At 43.2% G+C, this 21396-nt stretch overlaps 1 protein-coding gene and 1 long non-coding RNA gene across 5 annotated transcripts in view; one reads left to right on the top strand and one right to left on the bottom strand.

The window, feature by feature from the left end:
* Nucleotides 1-240: 240 nt before the first annotated feature.
* LOC117506955 lies at nucleotides 241-20727 on the bottom strand. The gene is made up of 4 exons (XR_004559586.1): nucleotides 20638-20727; nucleotides 14980-14985; nucleotides 2416-2420; nucleotides 241-250 (listed from the first exon to the last, which is right to left on the bottom strand). It is a non-coding gene; the product is annotated as an uncharacterized LOC117506955 (long non-coding RNA).
* LOC117506953 (sodium-coupled neutral amino acid transporter 3-like) overlaps nucleotides 16669-21396 on the top strand; it is a 203270-nt gene continuing 198542 nt past the window's right edge. For 3 of the 4 annotated variants that reach the window (XM_034166628.1, XM_034166629.1, XM_034166631.1), the window contains exon 1: nucleotides 16669-16824. The gene's annotated coding sequence lies outside the window, so the exon portion shown is untranslated. The remainder of the gene's footprint in view (nucleotides 16825-21396) is intronic. The other variant, XM_034166630.1, reaches the window with a different exon arrangement.

The following is a 21396-nucleotide window of genomic DNA, read 5'->3' on the forward strand; positions in this document are numbered from 1 at the left end:
GAGCCGAGGCTGTGTGTGAAGGTGAGGCCCACCAGACCTAACTGGTATCGTTCCACCTCCCACACAATCTCTGGCTCCTTCCCTCACAGCGGGGTGACGTTCCACACCCCAAGAGCTAGCCCCTGCTGTCCGGGTCTGGTCCGCCGAAGCCCTCGACCTTCACTGCCACCCATGGGATAGCCCACCCGACACCAGCAGTCCCCCTTGTGGGTGGTGAGCCCACAGGGTGGAGATGGAAGGTCCACGTTGCCTTTTGTGGCTGTGCCCGACTGGGCTCTGTGGCAAGCCCAGCCACCAGGTGCTTACTGACAGGCCCTCCATCCAGGCCTGTCTCCAGACATGGCCCCCGGACTTCCTCCGAGCCAGGTCACAGTTCCTTTACCTAGTTTTTTTCATGCTGTCTTGTGAACCATTCTTAGTCTGGCCCCTCGCCTGAAACCAATTTACCATGGGAGATCCTACAAGGAGCAGAAAGGCCCCAGACAACACCGCTCTCAGGTTCATAGCGCCACACAAACTTCTCCACCGTAAGGTGATGGCTCCCAGAGAGAAAGAAATTAAGTTTTCTGAATTTACAGATTTTGCACAAACTTCAAAAACTTTAAAGTAAAGTATAATACATGTTAAATATGTGGGGAGCCTTATGGAACTGGTTAAGAGGTGAGTATGGACTGAGGGTTGGTAGTATGAAGGCCCTTTTTTGAGTCTTTGTCATCAGCTTTTGCATGTACTGTGATTACTGTATGTTGGGTTTTCAAGAATATTTGTCAGGCTTACTGTTCATCTTGACAACAAACGTTTTATCTGAACTTTAGGCCACAACTGGCATCTGTTTAAGCCTGTCTGTGCTCTGCAATGAATAATTTGTGTCGTTACATCCAAGATGAATCTGGAGAGCCTGGAATGAAACCACCTGGACATTGGATTAGGAACACATACTGCATTACCCATTTTTGGCTGTGTGGAATGACCCATAAGGTGGTTTTGTTTGGTGTGCCAGGTCTTTGTGTGTGTATGTGCACACAAAGGACCTTTTTATTTTCTTAATTTAAACTTTTTAAAACATTTATCATTTTTTTCATTAGGATCATGTTTTGGATACCGTTGCTGATTTCCTACCTGTGTACTGACCTTTGCCTAGCTCCTCAGTAAATCCATTTTTACACATTAAGCTTCTGTGTGAGTCTCGGAATTGTGTCCAACTTTTTTGGGTCCAGGTTTCTGACAGCTTATCTGGGTCAGAGTTGCAATAGCAGTAAACCAAGCAGCTCAACCTACACTTCCCTATCTTCAGCTAAGTCCTCTAACTCTTTCTGGAGGATCCTGAGGCAAATATAATCCCTTCAGGGTCTCCTGGGTCTTCATCAATGCCTCCTCCTAGTGGGACCTGCCTGGAAGACCTCTCGATGTGGGCTCACCACCCGCAACGAGAGAGTACAGGGTCTGATGCCTATTCTATGGGTAGTGGACTTTGACAAATGCCCACGAGACCTGAAACTCAGTTATGTTAAATATAGGGTTATCTTTGAAGTTTGCATGAGGTGCAAGTGTTGTGGATCTCAGCAGCTGGAGAAAGCCAAGGAGATGCGGTTTCACCTGGCTCCAACAGATAAATGGTTGAGAGGTGCGGTTGGACTGGTTGTCTGGGTGGTTGGCATCCAGGACCTGGGACAGTTCCGTGATGTGGTGGATGTGGCAATGTATTGCACCAGCGCATAGTCCTATGTAGTCCTATGTTGAGATGAAGGGTGCATCCAATATTAAAACTGATATCTAAAAATAAATAAATCATAGACACGCCCTCTAAATGCTGCCGTTTCACACTTTCAGAGATAGTTGTTTAATAGTTGCGGATGTTTAGTCGTGGAACTTTAACCACATGTGACTCCAAAAGTAGAGAATTTTCCACAGTATATCTCTTTAACTACATAAATTAAAAGAATTATGGGAATCCACATACAGCTTAGGTGCACTTTGTTTACAGGGAATTCCTCTCACAGTGAGGAATAATGCTCAGGAATTCTCCCTAGTGCTGAGCGGAACACTACAGGGCAGGTTCTTTGATCGCAGAACGAGGAAATGGCAGATGTCTTGTGCGTGTGTTTATGTGAGTGAGAGGGGACACTTTGGGAACTTGGACTGTAACAACTTTCTCAGATGATTGAAGTCTGGAGAGAATAACAAACAGCATTCCCCTGGTATGACAGATGTGTCCTCTTGATAAATTCTTCAGAACCCTCCTTTATTACTTGGATGAAGCTTTCTATAACAAAGTGTATTTATTAAAAGTTTGTCGTGTTTTTTCTTCCTCCATGTGAAGTTATTTCTAACAATGTTAAATGTACAACCTGTTCTCATATTTTAAGCTTTCTCCTTCATTACTATTAAAAATTGTACATATTACAAGTGTGAAACATGACCTTCTGCATCCTCATAGTAATGAAGTGTTGGAAGTAACCCCGGTGATGATGAAATGGGGTCAGAATATATTGGTTGAAGGTCTTCATTTCAGTAAATTTAAACATTATAGCAAAGGCATAGGTGGGTCGGTCAAAGCAATAAGAGTATGATGACACATTAATATGATTTACTTGGAAATGACTTAGAAACCTTGACATTCCTTTCGCTGCATAGAAACTCTCACAAACTGAACATCACAGATGTGATACCGTGTTGTGTGTGACTTGTCTTCAAGAAAATTATTGATCTTATTGGCTTTCCATTGGTAAGTAAAATGCTATTTTTACCTTTGACTTTGATATAAATATAATGAATAAGAAGTTCCATAAATAGGTTATCTATTGAGATCAGTTCATATATATCTTATTTAATTTCTATATAGATATAAAATAGAACTTTCAGTGTATGTGCTATTGTTGTCAATACACATGTATTCACTCATAGCAATAATTTGTGACGATCACTATACAGGTAAGGCATTATAAGTACAACCCCAATTCCAATTAAGTTGGGACGTTGTGTAAAATATAAATAAAAATACAATACAATGATTTAAAAATTCTCTTCAACCTATAGTCAATTGAATACACCACAAAGACAAGATATTTAATGTTCAAACTGATAGACTTTGTTGTTTTTGTGCAAATATTTGCTCATTCTGAAATGGATGAATTGATGAATGCTCAAAGAACACCATCTTGGAAACAGGTGAGTGTCATGATTGGGTATAAAAGGAGCATCCCCAATAGGCTCAGCCATTCACAAGCAAAGATGGGGTGAGGATCACCACTTTGTGAACAACTGCATGAAAAAATAGTCCAACAATTTAAGAACAATGTTTCTCAATGTTCAATTGCAAGGAATTTAGGGATTCCATCATCTGCAGTCCATAATGTAATCAGAAGAGTCAGAGAATCTGGAGAACTTTCTACACATAAGCGGCAAGGCCGAAAACCAACATTGAATGCCCGTGACCGTCGATCTCTCAGGCGGCACTGCATTTAAAACCAACATCACTGTGTAAAGGATCTTACTGCATGGGCTCAGGAACACTTTAGAAAACCATTGTCAGTTAACACAGTTTGTCGCTACATCTACAAGTGCAAGTTAAAACGCTACCATGAAAAGCGAAAGCCATACATCAACAACATCCAGAAATGCCGCCGCCTTCTCTGGGCCTGAGCTCATTTGAAATGGACAGACGCAAAGTGGAAAAGTGTGCTGTGGTCTGATGAGTCCACATTTCAAATTGTTTTTGGAAATCATGGACGTTGTGTCCTCCGGACAAAAGAGGAAAAAGTCCGTCCAGATTGTTACCAGCACAAAGTTCAAAAGCCAGCATCTGTGATGGCACCATCAATGCTGAAAGGTACATCCAGGTTTTGGAGCAACACATGCTGCCATCTAAGCAATGTCTTTTTCAGGGACGTCCCTGCTTAGTTCAGCAAGACAGTGCCAAGCCACATTTTGTTACAACAGTGTGGCTTCGTAGTAAAATGTGTTGCAGGTATCCATTTCAAAATGAGCAAATACTTGCACAAAAACAATAAAGCTTATCAGTTTGAACATTAAATATTTTGTCTTTGTGGTGTATTCAATTGAATATAGGTTTTACAATTATTTGCAAATAATTGTAATCTGTTTTTATTTAAATTTTACACGTCCCAACTTCATTGGAATTGGGGTTGTACGATGTGACAAACCAAGCTGTGTTTGACACTTAATTCTTACTTTTTTGCATATTTTAGACACCAGTATCATAAAAAGTGGTCAAGGTTAACCTTTAAACCAACTTTTTATGTTATCAAAAGTTCTCTGACCTTTTGATATTTCGGGCCAGATATTTCGGGAGGGTTGGGTGACAGCCAATCAGAGTAGAGAGGCACCGTGACATCACTGGCTGGCTGCTGCATTTCTGTGTAAATCTAACATGTTTCTCATATCATCACCTTAGGGCCCGGTCCCACTGGGGAGAGGATTAATTGTGCATGAATTGTGTATACAACATTTGGGCATCTGTTGTCATCCGCAACAAAATTGGCCAAAAATGACAAATTCCCCAGTATGAATTATGGATATATTAATAATCCATCCATCCATCCATTTTCTTCCGCTTTATCCGGAGTCGGGTCGCGGGGGCAGCAGCTCAAGCAAAGCTGCCCAAACCTCCCAATCCACACACACCTCCCCCAGCTCCTCCGGGGGAACCGCAAGGCGTTCCCAAGCCAGCCGAGAGATATAGTCCCTCCAGCGTATCCTGGGTCTTCCCAGCGGGCCTCCTCCACCAACAGATGGGCCCGGACTCCCACCCCGCCCGCTGATTGGTATGTTGTTGGATGGCAGCAACTATTCCACTACGTCTTTGGGGATCATAACTACATCTGTACGTTTCCCCAGCTGGACTGGCAATGACTGACAAGTGTGTCGATTTCTGCCACATTCATATAGTACTTTGGGTTTATGTGTTTGTTATGCATTCACAAATTGTTCCCAAATCAGATGCAAAGCAGACGTAATACGACCTCTTTTGTTGTGTGGGCCGCTGAAGAGGAGGTACTGCTGGCCCACCACCACCAGATGGCGCCCTGCTTGAAGTGCGGGCTTCAAGCATGAGAGGGCGTCATAGCAACCGGGAGTGACAGCTGTCACTCGTTATCAGCACCAGCATCAGGTGTTACTCATCCACATCACATCACCACCACCATAAAGGCCGGACTGCAACTCCACCTCCCCGCCGAGAAATTAGCTATCAGAAGAGGTAATTTCTCTGCTGAACGTGAAACTGCACGTCTGGACTCTTTTTGCAGCCGTATTCCTGTGGTGTTCCTTATCCGTTGGATTGGCGTTAGGTGTGATCAGCGATGGCTTCGCTCCACACTCCATCCAGATAAGTGGTTAGACAGGAGCTGCACGAGTGTGTGATTGAAGGTGGAGGTGCTCCCTCCCAAAAGAATACAGACTGTGGGATTACTGAGTGTGCGAACTCACACTCATCAATACTGTTTTTCTGTTCTCTGCCAGCAGTACCAGGTCTGACAGCTGGAGACGGTGACCACCTGGGGACCCAGGACTTGGCGGCTCTGGTGTTCTTCAGATCCAAAAAATTATGTAATTAACAGGAAATAAAAGTACTTATTTCAAACGTCAGTGTTTCATAGAAAGTTAAATTTTCTGCCAACGTACCCGTAGTCTCATTTGAGGTAAAAAAAAAAAAAAAAAAAAAAGCAAAAAACAAAACAGGTTTGGGTATTGAGTCTCCCAAAGCAGAGTTGAAACCCAATTTGATTCAAATATTGTGAATCAAAACCAAAGCAATATTCAACAATAATTAATTTAAAATACCCAGTCTCGTGAGCAGACCTTCCTTAAAAAAGTCCCTTTGGCTGCTCCCTTGTTTGCACTCGGGGTCACTACAGCAAATCCAAGGTGGATCTGCATACTGAATTGGCACAGGTTTTACGTCGGATGCCCTTCCTGACGCAACTCCACATTACATGGAGAAATGTGGCAGGGGTGGGATTTGAACCTGGAGCCTTCTGAACTGAAACCAAGTGCATTAACCACTTGGCCACCAAAATGTTTTCATCCTTCCAGCACAGAAGCAAGAAATGCTTATCACCATCTGTCTTGCTTAGTTATCACCTTACAGGGTAACATATGTGACATGTCACAGAATCCAATGGACATTGAGTTAAACTGACCTTTACTTTGGAGACCAAGCATTCAACACAGACAAACTATTCAATTTATTAATCCTGTTAGCTCAACCAGTAATTTGCATCTTTTTTACTGGTAGGAACCTCTGCCTTTTATATTGGAGGAATGGAGAACTGAAGACAGACAGCAAACTGGGCTTTCCCTGTGTAATGTTTACATAAGATTCCTTGACCTGCATGTCCTTCTTGCAGAGTCCACAAAGGTGGAGGTTGGATGACCTGATAACAGCGGCAGCCTGTCAGTCATTGTGACTGACAGGCTGCCGCTCACATAACCTAAAACAAGCACAGCCTAAAGCCCGCACAACCTAATGCACGCATCGGCTAAAACGAGCGCAGCCTAATGCACGCACAGCCTAAATGCAGCGCACAGCCTAAAGCCCGCGCAGCCTAATGCACGCACAGCCTAAAGCCCGCGCAGCCTAAAGCCCGCGCAGCCTAATGCACGCGCAGCCTAAAGCCCGCGCAGCCTAAAGCCCGCGCAGCCTAATGCCCGCGCAGCCTAAAGCCCGCGCAGCCTAAAACGAGTGCAGTCTAATGCACGCACAGCCTAAAACGAGCGCAGCCTAAAACGAGCGCAGCCTAAAGCCCGCGCAGCCTAAAGCCCGCGCAGCCTAAAGCCCGCACAGTCTAATGCACACAAAACCTAAAGCCAGCACAGCCTAAAGCCCGCACAGTCTAATGCACACAAAACCTAAAGCCAGCACAGCCTAAAGCCAGCACAGTCTATTGCACGCATCGGCTAAAACAAGCACAGCCTGAAGCCCGCACAGTCCAATGCACGCATCGGCTAAAACAAGCACAGCCTGAAGCCCGCACAGTCCAGTGCACGCATCGGCTAAAACAAGCACAGCCTGAAGCCCGCACAGTCCAGTGCACGCATCGGCTAAAACAAGCACAGCCTGAAGCCCGCACAGTCCAGTGCACGCATCGGCTAAAACAAGCACAGCCTGAAGCCCGCACAGTCCAGTGCACGCATCGGCTAAAACAAGCACAGCCTGAAGCCCGCACAGTCCAGTGCACGCATCGGCTAAAACAAGCACAGCCTGAAGCCCGCACAGTCCAGTGCACGCATCGGCTAAAACAAGCACAGCCTGAAGCCCGCACAGTCCAATGCACGCATCGGCTAAAACAAGCAAAGCCTGAAGCCCGCACAGTCCAATGCACGCATCGGCTAAAACAAGCAAAGCCTGAAGCCCGCACAGTCCAATGCACGCATAGGCTAAAACAAGCACAGCCCGAAGCCCGCACAGTCCAATGCACACATCGGCTAAAACAAGCACAGCCCGAAGCCCGTACAATCTAATGCACACATAGCTTAAAACAAGCACAACCTTAAGCCCGCACAATCTAATGCACACATAGCCTAAAACAAGCACAACCTAAAGCCCGCACAGTCTAATGCACACATAGCCTAAAACAAGCACAACCTAAAGCCAGTACAATCTAATGCACACATAGTTTAAAACAAGCACAGCCAAAAGCCCACAGTCTAATGCACACATAGGCTAAAACAAGCGCAGCCTAAAGCCCGCACAATGTAATGCACACATAGCCTAAAACAAGCACAGCCTGAAGCCCCGTACACTCTAATGCACACCGTGCACCACATTGTGCCGCTTATGTGGAATAAATAATAATAATAATAAAAAAAAAAAACAGCTGGTACCTGCTTATGTGGAATAAATAAAAAATAAAACCAGCTGGTACCTGTGGGACGACATCGCACCGTTTACGTGGAATAAATAAAGAAAAAAAAGAAAAACACATATCACCCACTGGACACAAACTCACACCTTCCAAAAGCTGTGATCGCCAGTCAGCGACTTTACCACTGATCAACAGAGCTGTTCTTTGCAAGCTGTGGGAATCTGCCTCATATCAGGAAGGACATGTAAGTATTACAAAAAAAAAAAAAAATTAAAATCACACACCATATCAAAACACCACATTTATCAAGCAAGCAATACAAATATGATCCGTCTGTTCATCTGGTGATGACCCATGGTCACAGACATACAGTCATGAAATGACATGAATGAGAAGCAGTGTGCTATGATCATGTCCACATCTACTGGTCCGCTGCGTCCACTCGGCCACGTGCGTGTCCTGCCTGACACGTGTTTTGTGGACGACTCGCCACAGCACAGACACTGTGTCATGTAGAACAGAGCTCACGTGGGTGACGTGACGGTCAGATCGCCCGCTGCGTGTTCTGATCTGACGGTCCGTTTCAACCTGGGGGGCTGTCAGTGTCCGCTCTGTGCACGCACTCACTTGTTGCAGCTTGTCACCACGGCGATATATGTTTTTATTTATGTCCACATAAGTACAGCAATCAGACACATGTGCCTCACAGTGGACAGTCATTTAGTCCATGTTTGTCCAAACACAGTAGGTGTTGTCCAGCTGGAATGTCCAGATCCACAGATTCTCACAGCTGCTTCTGTCGGAAGCCACAGCTCCTGTCAACGGAGTGCACACACCCACGTGTCAGTGTGTGCGTTTGCAAAGCCATACTCATGGGGAACATACACAAATTTCACAGCAGTACGACAGGGATTGTCTGCAGTCTGTTGTCGTGCCAAGAGTGCGACTGGCCACATATTTTCTAAGTGCCATGTGAGCGGAGTTAGATGTTCATGCGTGTCACCTGGAATTTGGCCGGCACCTGCCCCGAGAGGGTGTGATGGGTTCGCACAGCGCACACTCTGTCTTTCAGCCACTGGTGTGTGGATATACTGCAGTTGTAGCAACAGGTGCACGAGGCGTTACAGGCAGGTACGATTCAACACGTTTTGCATAAAATTCCTGCTTCGTGCGCACGTCAAACAAACTTGTGTGAAGGGGCCCTTAAGCTTGCACAACTGAAAGCACCTTCAGTTTAAGGCACACAAACATGTTTCCACCTAACATGTATGCAGTGCTTACATTTTGAAAATGCAGAGTGCATGATGGTACATGCGTTTTCATGCCAGATAAAGGGCACTTGACCGTTAAGTATTTTTTTTTCCCTAAACCTATGCATTTACCCTATAAAATGCATTGAGTGAATAATACGAGGTCTGTTAGAAAAGTATCGGACCTTTTTATTTTTTTCAAAAACCTGATGGATTTGAATCATGTGTGCTTGCATGAGCAAACCTTGAACCTTCGTGCGCATGCGTGAACTTTTTCACGCCTGTCGATTGCGTCATTTCCTGGTAAGCAGCCTTTGTGTGGGATGTGTGTAGTGCGCTCGGCGGATTTTCATTTCAAGGAAAAAGACGGAACGACTGGAGCAGCGCTGCATCAAATTTTGCCAGAAACTGGGTGACAGCCAGGTGGAAACCATTCGGATGATTCAGACGGCTTTCGGTGACTTTTCAGTCGTGTGACTATCCGAGAAATTGTGGAAGAGGTGGGCATGTCACACTGGTGGGCATACACTGTAAAATACAAGTCGCATTGGTTACACCTCCAGAGTCCACGCAAACCCTGGCGGAAAGTTTCATGTGACTTTAGCTGTGAAATAAAACACAGTGAGGGAGATAGTCAAGCGTGGTACACAGTGATTGGGGTCAGTGAGCGAGAGAGAGTTTCTCCACACAAAAAGGCAATAGTTTAGAGAAATTTCTAAAGTTTCAAAGTTCTTTGAGATGTGAGTCAGCTCAGTGGTGCTGTGCCCTTTACTCATCCTGCTCTGTGGTTGGATCAGCTCTGGTGGGGACCTTGTTAAACTCTGTTTCCATGGTTACGCTTCAGAGGTGCATGCACATGACACCCATGAAAAATTCCTCCAAACACTATGTGTGTGTGCAATGACTTCAAATGCCGACAGGCACGTGAACTTCACACACCATGAAGAGAAGAAACACTGAGAGATCATGGTGTACTCAGAATGAAAAGACCTCCAGAAGCAGTGGCCAGATGCCCTTTGTTTTCACTGTCAGCTCCTCATTCAGTGACATTCCTTAAATTAGCACACTGGCATGGAGGACAGCTCAGAGGACAGCCCTCTGGAGTTAAACAGGGCTTAGAACCTTCATGTGAACACTCTCTGAAATAACACACAGCTGTTGAGCTCCTCCCATGACCTCAGCATCCCTCAGCTGTAACTATGGAGCTTGATTTTACATTCAAACTCTCCTTGTATATTCCACTCCACACATACCGTAGTGGCAACAGAAACAAGGCTTTCTGTATCTTTAAACAAAACTCAGTGTGTCAGAAAATGAAACACTCAATAGGCAGTAACACCGGGAACTCAAAATACAGTGAGGCACTAACAGCAAATAATTTATTATAACAGTGATGAGAATGTGGTAGTGATGTGAGGGAGACCAGGCAATTAAGACACAGCAGGACGGGTTTCAGGTGCGCGGAACCAAGTGAGCCAGTGGAGATGGTCGTGGGTGCAGACTGTACAAAAAGACAAGCACAAATTAAGGTTGTACTCCAAACCAGAAAATACACACCAAAATGCAATGCAGATGTAATCTACTTCTGGAAGCCAGTGGTAATACTCCAGAGAACGTAAAGATCTGGCGGCGTCCTCTTGTTGGCGATGAATGAGTCCAATACAATTGGTTTATTTAATGTTTCAAGTGGTTTGAAATGTCATTTTCTGAAGGTGTTGTTTAATTTAGACTTTCAAGTATTTTGAAACAGTGACTTGCGCCCTGAATGAATAACTGGAATATTATGATCACTAAGAGCCCCTTCACACATAGTACGAATAAGTACAAATCAGGGCGAATCATGGCAGAATGGCTCGTATGAGCGAACCACAAAAACACCGAGCCAGCAGGCAGGCATGAATAATCCCACTGTGACGGCTTTGTGCCCGTGACGTGCAATTCGACCACATTCGTACTATGTGTGAAGGGGTCCTAATGAAGGAATGTGTGACTGTAAATAACAGGGGTAGTACCGGGGTGTGTGTGTGTGTGTGGGTGGGTAGGGTGTGCATGCATCCCGCTTTTTTCATGGACCAAATTGAACCATCTATTCAGCAACAAGTGACTCAACTATATACATTTTTTACCAGACCATGACTGAGCAAAGTGTAGCAAGGATGTTCACATTTTTAGCCACAGACATTTCGAATGTTCTTATGTTATGTATCATAATGTCATAGCATCACATTCAAGATTAGACAAGAAAAGTGCAATCTTGAATCAACATGCAGGAAATGGCACCTAAATATTTAAAAATTTCCTGGGGGGGGGGGGGGGGGGTGAGGCACCCCCGTGAGGCATGCCCCCAGGCCTTCCTGTTTGACATATTGAGGTTTCAATTCTCCCGCAAATCTTAAAAAAATCTCAGAGAGGTGGCTGCACTGTGAGATGTCAGCAACATGGAGAACTGCTACAGGACGCTGTGATGATGCTGCAATTTAACCGCTGCACATAGACAATGGCATCAACATCGCAAGGTAAGAGTCTTGGTATATTGTGCCTAAAATGCTTGTGAATATATTATCTAGGTTTTTAGACGTTGTTGTTGTGTTTGTATTATGTTAACATGAGAGAATCTCAAGTGACTTCTCTGTTATTTACAATGGAAATTGCTTTGAGCTATGATCGCATCCTGTTCTTGTCATTGTGGTGTAAAGTGAAGTTTGCTTTTTAACGCCCAGTGTTGCAAACTGAACGGTCCCCCCTAAAAATCGGTCTGCCCTGCCTTCACTGCGCATGTGTCATTAGCCGTGGTTCACGGATTATCACCTAGGTTCTGCTTAAAACTGCACTCCAGTCATGATCTGTCTCAGCAATAGATATCTGAAGCTTTTGTACAACAATCATTTCCACATAAATTCAGCACTATTTCATCAGAAAAGACGGAGGAAGCAATCAGAGTGCGACAGCTATACAAGCTACTGTTGCATTCACTGCGCGTCCGTCATTTCTGCTGGAGGTTTCTTCCTGTTAAAAAGGAGTTTTTTCCTTCCCACTGTCGCCAAGTGCTTGCTCACAGGGGGTCGTTTTGACCGTTGGGGTTTTTCCGTAATTATTGTATGGCTTTGCCTTACAATATAAAGCACCTAGCGGCAACTGTTTGTTGTGATTTGGCGCTATATAAATAAAATTGATTTGATTTCAAAGTGTCACAGATTATCGCCTCATTTCTGCTTAAAACTGACTTTAGAATGATTTAAGAGGTTTTACTTTGTCATCTGATGGTTAATAATAAAATTAATCCATTTAATCGCTTTGGGTGAAGAGACTGTCTCAGACGAGTTGCTGAGCTCTGAAATGACACATGTGCAGTGAAGGCAGGGCAGACCAATTTTTAGGGGGGACTGTTCCCACCAGCTTATTGTCCTTTACAACACTGTTTGTGCTGTTTGTTCCTGAGTAATATATATATATATATATATATATATATATATATATATATATATATACACACACACACACAGTAGTGTTCAGAATCATAGTAGTGCTATGTGACTAAAGAGATTAATCCAGGTTTTGAGTATATTTCTTATTGTTACATGGGAAACAAGGTACCAGTAGATTCAGTAGATTCTCACAAATCCAACAAGACCAAGCATTCATGATATGCACACTCTTAAGGCTATGAAATTGGGCTATTAGTAAAAACAAAAGTAGAAAAGGGGGTGTTCATAATAATAGTAGTGTGGCAGTCAGTCAGTGAGTTCGTCAATTTTGTGGAACAAACAGGTGTGAATCAGGTGTCCCCTATTTAAGGATGAAGCCAGCACCTGTTGAACATGCTTTTCTCTTTGAAACCCTGAGGAAAATGGGACGTTCAAGACATTCTTCAGAAGAACAGCGTAGTTTGATTAAAAAGTTGATTGGAGAGGGGAAAACTTATACGTAGGTGCAAAAAATTATAGGCTGTTCATCTACAATGATCTCCAATGCTTTAAAATGGACAAAAAACACAGAGACGTGTGGAAGAAAAGGGAAAACAGCCATTAAAATGGATAGAAGAATAACCAGAAGGGCAAAGGCTCACCCACTGATCAGCTCCAGGATGATCAAAGACAGTCTGGAGTTACCTGTAAGTGCTGTGACAGAAGACGCCTGTGTGAAGCTAATTTATTTGCAAGAATCCCCCGCAAAGTCCCGCTGTTAAATAAAAGACATGTGCAGAAGAGGTTACAATTTGCCAAAGAATACATCAACTGGCCTAAAGAGAAATGGAGGAATATTTTGTGGACTGATGAGAGTAAAACTGTTCTTTTTGGGTCCAAGGGCTGAAGACAGTTTGTGAGATGACCCCCAAACTCTGAATTCAAGCCACAGTTCACAGTGAAGACAGTGAAGCATGGTGGTGCAAGCATCATGATATGGGCATGTTTCTCCTACTACGGTGTTGGGCCTATATATCGCATACCAGGTATCATGGATCAGTTTGTATATGTCAAAATACTTGAAGAGGTCATGTTGCCTTATGCTGAAGAGAACATGCCCTTGAAATGGGTGTTTCAACAAGACAATGACCCCAAGCACACTAGTAGATGAGCAAAATCTTGGTTCCAAACCAACAAAATTAATGCTTCGCAGATGTGAAGACATCATGAAAATCTGTGGTTATACAACTAAATACTAGTTTAGTGATTCACAGGATTGCTAAAAAAGCAGTTTGAACATAATAGTTTTGAGTTTGTAGCATCAACAGCAGATGTTACTATTATTGTGAACACCCCCTTTTCTACTTTTTTTTTTTACTAACAGCCCAATTTCATAGCCTTAAGAGTGTGCATATCATGAATGCTTGGTCTTGTTGGATTTGTGAAGATCTACTGGTACCTTGTTTCCCATTTAACAATAAGAAATATACTCAAAACCTGGATTAATCTTTTTAGTCACATAGCACTATTATTCTGAACACTACTGTATATACACATGCGCGTTGAAAGTAGCAGACAGAATATTTGTCTTAGCAAGTGTTCAGGGGTCTCATGCATGCAGTCTCTTATGTTATGAAAGGCTTAAAAATGTACATTTGGCAGTATAATGTTCATTTGCAATTGTCATTATGTGTGTAGCCCACCTTTACCCATGGTACTAGGTAAGGGCTCCCCAAGTTCTTATATTTAGTATTAGAGTCTAATGAAGGTTAACTACTTTATTTAACTTACTGCCTCTTTAGTCCCATGTGCCCTTTAAGTGCGATATTACTCTTAATTCACCCTTCAACACACAGTGGTCAAATCACAGCCACACACTCTCAAACTTTGCCAAAATGACCAAACCATAGTTAAGCTTGAACTTATTTACTGAACATATAACAGAAAACACACAGAGCTCACAAAACATATCCCAAATTTTGCACTATAGACTCTATGTGAGTGGCCCACTCACCAACCACACACACACTCACACCAGCCAGCTTATTTAGTTATCAAAACCTTATAGTTGCAGTCCTGAGTGATGCTTGGGAGCGGCGAAGCCCAGAACTTAATGGCCGCCTCACTCTCGGAGCAAAACCAAAATAAAGAGGTACCTGGTTTAGTAGTTCAACAGGTATGGACTCTTGTCCAAGTTCAGGTAAAGAGGAAGAAACCAAACCGTGTCCTAAGATGGTGATGCTGCCACCCGTCCGCTGGTACAGGCTTAAGCTCCAGTGAGTGATCTCCAGGAAAAGATATCCTCCAAAGGCACACTTTTAGCACTTCACAAATGACTAGTCATCATCTCCAAGCCGGAATGATGAACACGTAATCTCTGTAGCCAGCTGAGTTAGCTGAACTAGCTCTCATCCAATGCATTCACTTAGCCAGAAAATGCTAAATGTCCATATGCTAAACCACTTTAAAATAACATACACACCTTACTGCAGGACAAACTTCGAGCTGAAAAGTCCTCAGGTAGTCTAAAAAGCATTAACAAGTGTCCATTACCGACCATTGAGTTAACGATCAGGAAACTTAGTTAATTACTCAAACTGCGGCGCACGTTAACTTCAAAGTGTTTCTGGTGGTACATCAAAAGCATCTTTCTCCCGGCTTTTTTTTTTTTCACTCACGTCAAGCTACTACCACAACAGAATGACAGCGGTGGTATACAGACACAGCATTTCCTTTCGCTCTTCACAATAAAACAAAAATAAGATACATCAAAAGAATTTTATACTTTACTTGTTTTTAACTATGCCCAGGTAGTTTTAACAGTTCTCATTCCTTTAAAACATAAATGAAATAAATATATTACATAAATATGGGTAACAATTCAAACTTTTTAACCCTCTTTAAACTAACAAATCTCATGGACTTTGTCAACACATTTGTCCAGGTTACATGTGGTTTCTCCATGTTGTTTTGATTGCAGCGCCTCTGTCGTGCAAGGGATTATTGGATATGCCAATAGGGCGAATGGAAGCATGATGTGACTCATTTACAAATCCATGCCCCCCCTTTACAAAATCCTGGATCTACCCATGATTAAGGGCTGTTACATGATTCACTTTTCCAAACTGCTTCAAAACAGTGAGTGAGTGAGAGAGAGACTACTTTGCTTCAATGTTCTAACTTACTTGAAACATGAAATGACACGACTGCTTCAAGAAAACTGAACTGCTTCACAAAATAATTCTGTTTTAAAACATACACACACACACACATGCAAATCAAACAATTAAGAATATTCAGATTCTTGATGCTGAACTGGATGATGGTGAAATTTGACCCCACAAAAATTCTAATTGGTGTCTGTCCCCCTGTCCTGAGCACCCTGACTCTTTTGGCTGTGTCTCCATCATAACCAGATGCTGCAGCCCACACGTCCTCTGTTTTCCACAAGGTCAGATATGCTGCGAAATTTCAAGGAAAAGAGGACAAACAGAATTTCAGACAGGAGAAAAAAAAAATTGTGTGCATAAAGTGTGACGCAAGTATCGAATATATGAACTTGATGAAGTGGGAAAACGTGCTTCTTGATGTGGCTGCAGGTAGAGAGCCTGATCGCCTGGTCTCATGTTCCCCGGCAGGTGTGAGCTGGAGAGGAGAAGGAGACATCCTCCGAGCGGAGTGACATCAAAACGCGCAGCGCGCGCGCGCGTCGTGGATGACCTAGAAACGGAGCGTGCGTATCGCTCGTGCGTTAGCAAGAGCGGGCTTGAACGGCGCTGAGCGCGTGCTGCTGGTTACGTTGTTGATTACGTGTTGGAAAAACTGCATTCCAATTGGATCGATTACCCTTAAAGGCCCCGGCGCTCGAGTTTGATATTTAAAACTAATTAAAGGGGAAAGCCGCCGTTTGAAGGTGGTGGTGGTGGGGGGGAGCGAGGTGGCGCGCGTGCAGGTGTCGTCACAGTGATGAAGCACATAATTAATAAAAAACACAACATGATTCAATTTAAAATTGTATGTAAAGGGCAGTCACGCGCCACACACCGCTTCGCATCACTGGCGCGAGCGCGCTCCGACACACGCGCTCATAAATCGCTGTGCGCGCGGGAGGCGGAACTAACCTCCCCCCACCCCCCAAACACACACGCACACACGCAAGAGAGCAAGCACGCACGCACGCACGCACGTTAAAGAGATTACGCGGACAATTTTAGTGAGACACACATGACGTTAAGGCGGCAGTGTGGAGGGACGGCGGACGGAGACAGGACGCGGGGTCGCAGCACAGCCGAGCACCGTGCGGAGGCATTCGGAGCTCCACAGTGACGAGGACATCACCCTCCGGTAAGACTTTATCAATGACGGTCGTGTACGGCGCGTGCGCGGTACCCTGTAAACATTTGGAAAACCCGAGTGTTCCTGTCGACAACCAGGCAGGTCACGTTCAAAACATTCAGCACTTTGTCTGGTGATTGGCGTTTTGGACTGATGTACATTTTTGTGCTGGAAAGGTGAAGACGTTGATGATGACCTTTTGTTTAGACGAGCTGAGCTCGGTTGCCACAAGTTGTTGTTCCTTCGAGGTCAGTCTGAGGATTGTCACTGAATTCCTATGCACTCGTATGTACAAGCTTGAAGTGTCCGTGTCGTAATTGCGAAGTGCAACTAAATTCATTGTCTGTTAGAAATCAGCACCAAAGAAATAAGGGTCGAGTTCCATAAGGCAACTCGACATGTAATCAGAGCCACACCAAGAATGTTGGAGGCCCAGGGCTTCAGTGGAAACCGAAATCCCCATCTAGTCTACACTGAAAAAAAGTCTGATTTACATGTTTCAAATATGTGCATCATTGCACATGATCAGAGTGTTTCAAAAGTGGCATTTTCTGATGGTTCTCAATTAGAAACTTAACTGTGTGCATCAGTTACACATGATCAGAATCTGTCCAAATAACATACTTTTTCTGATCATGTGTAACTGATGTAAATATTTAATTCATGTTTCCTTCCTTTTCAGTGCACCCCAAAAACAAACAGCCTCCTTCCCTTAAGGGTATACAGCCTATTTATTTATTTATTTTTAAAAGATTTAAGTCATAAAAAGAATTTTCTTGATTTTATTTATTAGCCTTTAAGTTGGAAATTCATAATATGACACTGGCAATATAATCGAAATTCTCCGCTGGAAAAAATTAATAAATAGTTCCCCTGAAGGGAAAAAATTAAAATGAACAGATGGCCTTGAACTGCATTTTGCAGCGAATAGCTGTGATAGCAACCATATTGAAGTCACAGAGCATGCGGAAGCTTACCCTGACATGTGCAAGGAATGCTGGAAAGCACACAACGACAACCTGTCAGAGTAGAGAAGCACAATCCTTCAAAGCCTATATAAAGTGAAATCTTGATCCAGAATCACCTCCAAAATTTAATGGAGTCTTCCATGGCCTAATATCTACCTGTGATGAAAATTTTGGCAAAATCTGTGCAGTATAGGTTGTCGTAATCCTGCTCACAGACAGACAAATAAACACAGATGAATTTATTACATCCTTGGCAGACATAATAAGTGATTGTCTCCACAAATTCAACACTTTCACCACAAACGGATACACTTCTGATGACTGAGTAATGGAAGTCATTAAAAGCCTGCATCTTTAGTCATGATCCAGTACAGTCGCAAACCCAGACACTCCAATTCTATTTTTCAAATCAGAAAACATCTCTGAAGTGATTTACGATATGTCTTTTGGATGTTAGTATGCATGGCCTGTGTACACGCATCATGTGTGGTCGACGGTAATTCCAGTCATTTCAAACCTCAAACCTTCATGCATGTGCTCACAAACATCCTCCAAAAGAAAATATTCATTATGGAATTCCCCCCAAGTAAATATATTTTCTTCTTTAAAATGAGCTGTAATTTTTGCAATACCTTTCAAAAATAGTTATTATACAGTGCATCAGGAAAGTATTCACCACGCTTCAGTTTTTACACATTTTGTTGTTACAGCCTTATTCCAAAATGGAATAAATTATTATTTTTCCTCAAAATTGTATTCACAACACCCCATAATGACAACATGAAAAAGATTTTCTTTGAATTTTTTGCAAATATATTAAAAAGTAAGAAATGACACGTACATATGTATTCACACCCTTTGCTCAATACTTTGTTGATGCACCTCTGGAAGAAATTACAGACTGAAGTTTTCTTGATTATATGCCACAAGTTTGGTGCATCTATCTTTGGCCAGTTTGGCCCATTCCTCTTTGCAGCACCTCTCAAGCTCCATCAGGTTGGATGGGGAGCGTCGGTGCACAGCCATTTTCTGATCTCTCCAGAGATGTTATCAGATTCAGGTCTGGGCTCTGGCTGGGCCACTCAAGGACATTCACAGAGTTCTCCTGAATCCACTTCTTTGATATCTTGTCTGTGTGCTTAGAGTCATTGTCCTGCTGAAAGATGAACCGTCACCCCAGTCTGAGGTCAAGAGCGCTGTGGAGCAGGTTTTCATCCAGGATGTCTCTGTACATTGTTGCATTAATCTTTCCCTCAATCCTGACTTGTCTCCCAGTTCCAGCATGATGCATTTTTGGGATTACCTTTCATTGCTATGCTGATGATACTCAGTTAAACATCCTGGTAACTGCTGGTAATCTCATCCACATAAAATCCTTAGGAGATTGTCTTGCATCGGTGAAAAGCTGGATGTCTAGCAGTTTCCTACTTTTAAACTCTGGCAAGACTGAAATGATGGTTCTTGGTCCAGTGAGACATCGGCATCTAACGCTTAGCCTAGGCTCGTGTGTCACACATCACACTGACAAAGTGAGGAACCTTGGGGTAATTTTTGATCCTACATTGTCCTTTGACCTAAACATTTGAGATATTACGAGGACTGCTTTCTTCCACCTGCGAAATATAGTGAAGATTCGTCCCATCCTGTCTGTGGCGGATGCTGAGACCCTGATTCATGTATTTGTCTGTTCTAGATTGGACTACTGCAATGTTCTATTTTCTGGTTTACTGAAGTCCAGCATTAGGGCTCTCCAATTGGTTCAAAATGCTGTTGCCAGACTTTTGAGAGGAAGCAGAAAGTTTGACCACATTACACCCATTTTGACATCTCTTCACTGGCTTCCTGTCCCTGTGAGATCAGATTTTAAGGTTCTGCTACAAACCTATAAATATAACATAATATAATATAATATAAATATATATAACCTATATGGTTCATGGACTGGCACCTCCCTACTTAGCTGACCTAATTAAACCTTACGTACCGGCCTGGGCTCAGCATTCTCAGGGCGCAGGACTACTTTGTGTCCCAAGGGTGAATAAAAAGTCTTTGGGTCACAGAGCTTTCTCTTATCATGCCTCTGATCTGTGGAATGATCTCCCTGTGTCAATAAAACAGTCAGATTCTGTAGAGACTTTCAACTCCAAACTTAAGACGCACTTATTTTCCCTTTCGTATGGCTAGCATACTGGCATAGTATGTTACTGTGTTTTTTACCCTTTTAAATTCATTCTATTAGGAAATGGTGTGGGCCGCAGCCTCTTTATCTAACTTTATGTAAAGTCTGGGTCTTTTAGTGAAGTTTAGGGCTAGTGGCCAGTGATCACCTTAGTATTTCTTCTGTTTTGCTTATTGCTTATTGCTGACAAATTATACTGTATTTGTTGTCTTTCTGATGCCTGATTCTGTTTTTTTTTTTTCTCTCTGTTTGAGGTGCGGCTCCATCCAGAGATGGGAATGGTGTCTTCTTCTGCAACCCTCCATCCTGTGCACCGGGAAAATTTCCTGTATATTCATTTTGTAAATTGTTTTGTCAGTTGTGTCTGTAGCATGGCCCAAGCACAGGGTCGCCCCTTTGAGTCTGGTCTGCTTGAGGTTTCTTCCTCAAATCATCAGAGCGAGTTTTTCCTTACCACTGTTGACTGTGTGCTTGCTCTGGGGGTTGGTAAGGTTAGACCTTACTTGTGTGAAGCCCCTTGAGGCAACTTTGTTGTGATTTGGCAACACAGTCACATCTCATTGATTTTACTTCTCCTTAAGTGGGACACAGCTGTCACGTAGAGTATCGTCCTGCTATGCTATGCTGCTTCTTGCTTCACAGGGCTTCCTATGCCTCAGTATTTCAAAGTTCTACATGACAGTTATTAAACATCTGATTGCCATTGTCACCTTTGCGTTTCTTGGTTCTTTCATGTGTCCAGCCACAGTCAATATGCCAGTGAGCAGAGACATTACTAACAGCTATCTGTGCTAACTGCTTGTAAGTCCCATGTCCACATCACAGCTGTTGTGTTGAGATTGCTAACCTGATGTCACTTCCTCTCCAAGCCTTTATAGTCACATACTTGCAAAATCGAATAAACCTGTGCGGCTTTCTCATAGATGCGTGTAAAAATAAAAGCGGCCGTTAACCATTGTAAGCAATGGAACCGGAAATTCAGCTAACTGAAACAAAGCAATGCATTCGGGGTTGATTTATTTATTTATTTTTTTTCCGATATGCAGTTGGGAGACTTAATAATGCCTACATACCATTCATTTATCTCAACAGTGGCATGCCCCTGGTCTTTAGTCTTTGAAGTCAGGAGACACCTTTTGAGGTTGCTGAACAAAGGTTTTTGATTATATTAATTTCTTTGCAGAAGAACGAAGGTCCAAGTCTTTTGGGTCCAGATGCTTCCTGTCTTACTGTATGGTTGTGAGATTTGGGCATTAACCACTGACGAAAGACGATGCTCTATTCTTGGGATCCTTGAGTACCAGTGGATTGACTTTGTGTCAAATGAACTATGGAAACTCAGATGAGAGTATCACATTGTGAGAGAGCATCAGCTCTGACATTTTGGACATGTGGCATATTTCTGGGTATGAAAGGGTACATCATTGCTTTAGT

This window comes from Thalassophryne amazonica, chromosome 3 (assembly GCF_902500255.1).
Source record: "Thalassophryne amazonica chromosome 3, fThaAma1.1, whole genome shotgun sequence".
In the NCBI taxonomy this organism is placed as follows: domain Eukaryota; kingdom Metazoa; phylum Chordata; class Actinopteri; order Batrachoidiformes; family Batrachoididae; genus Thalassophryne; species Thalassophryne amazonica.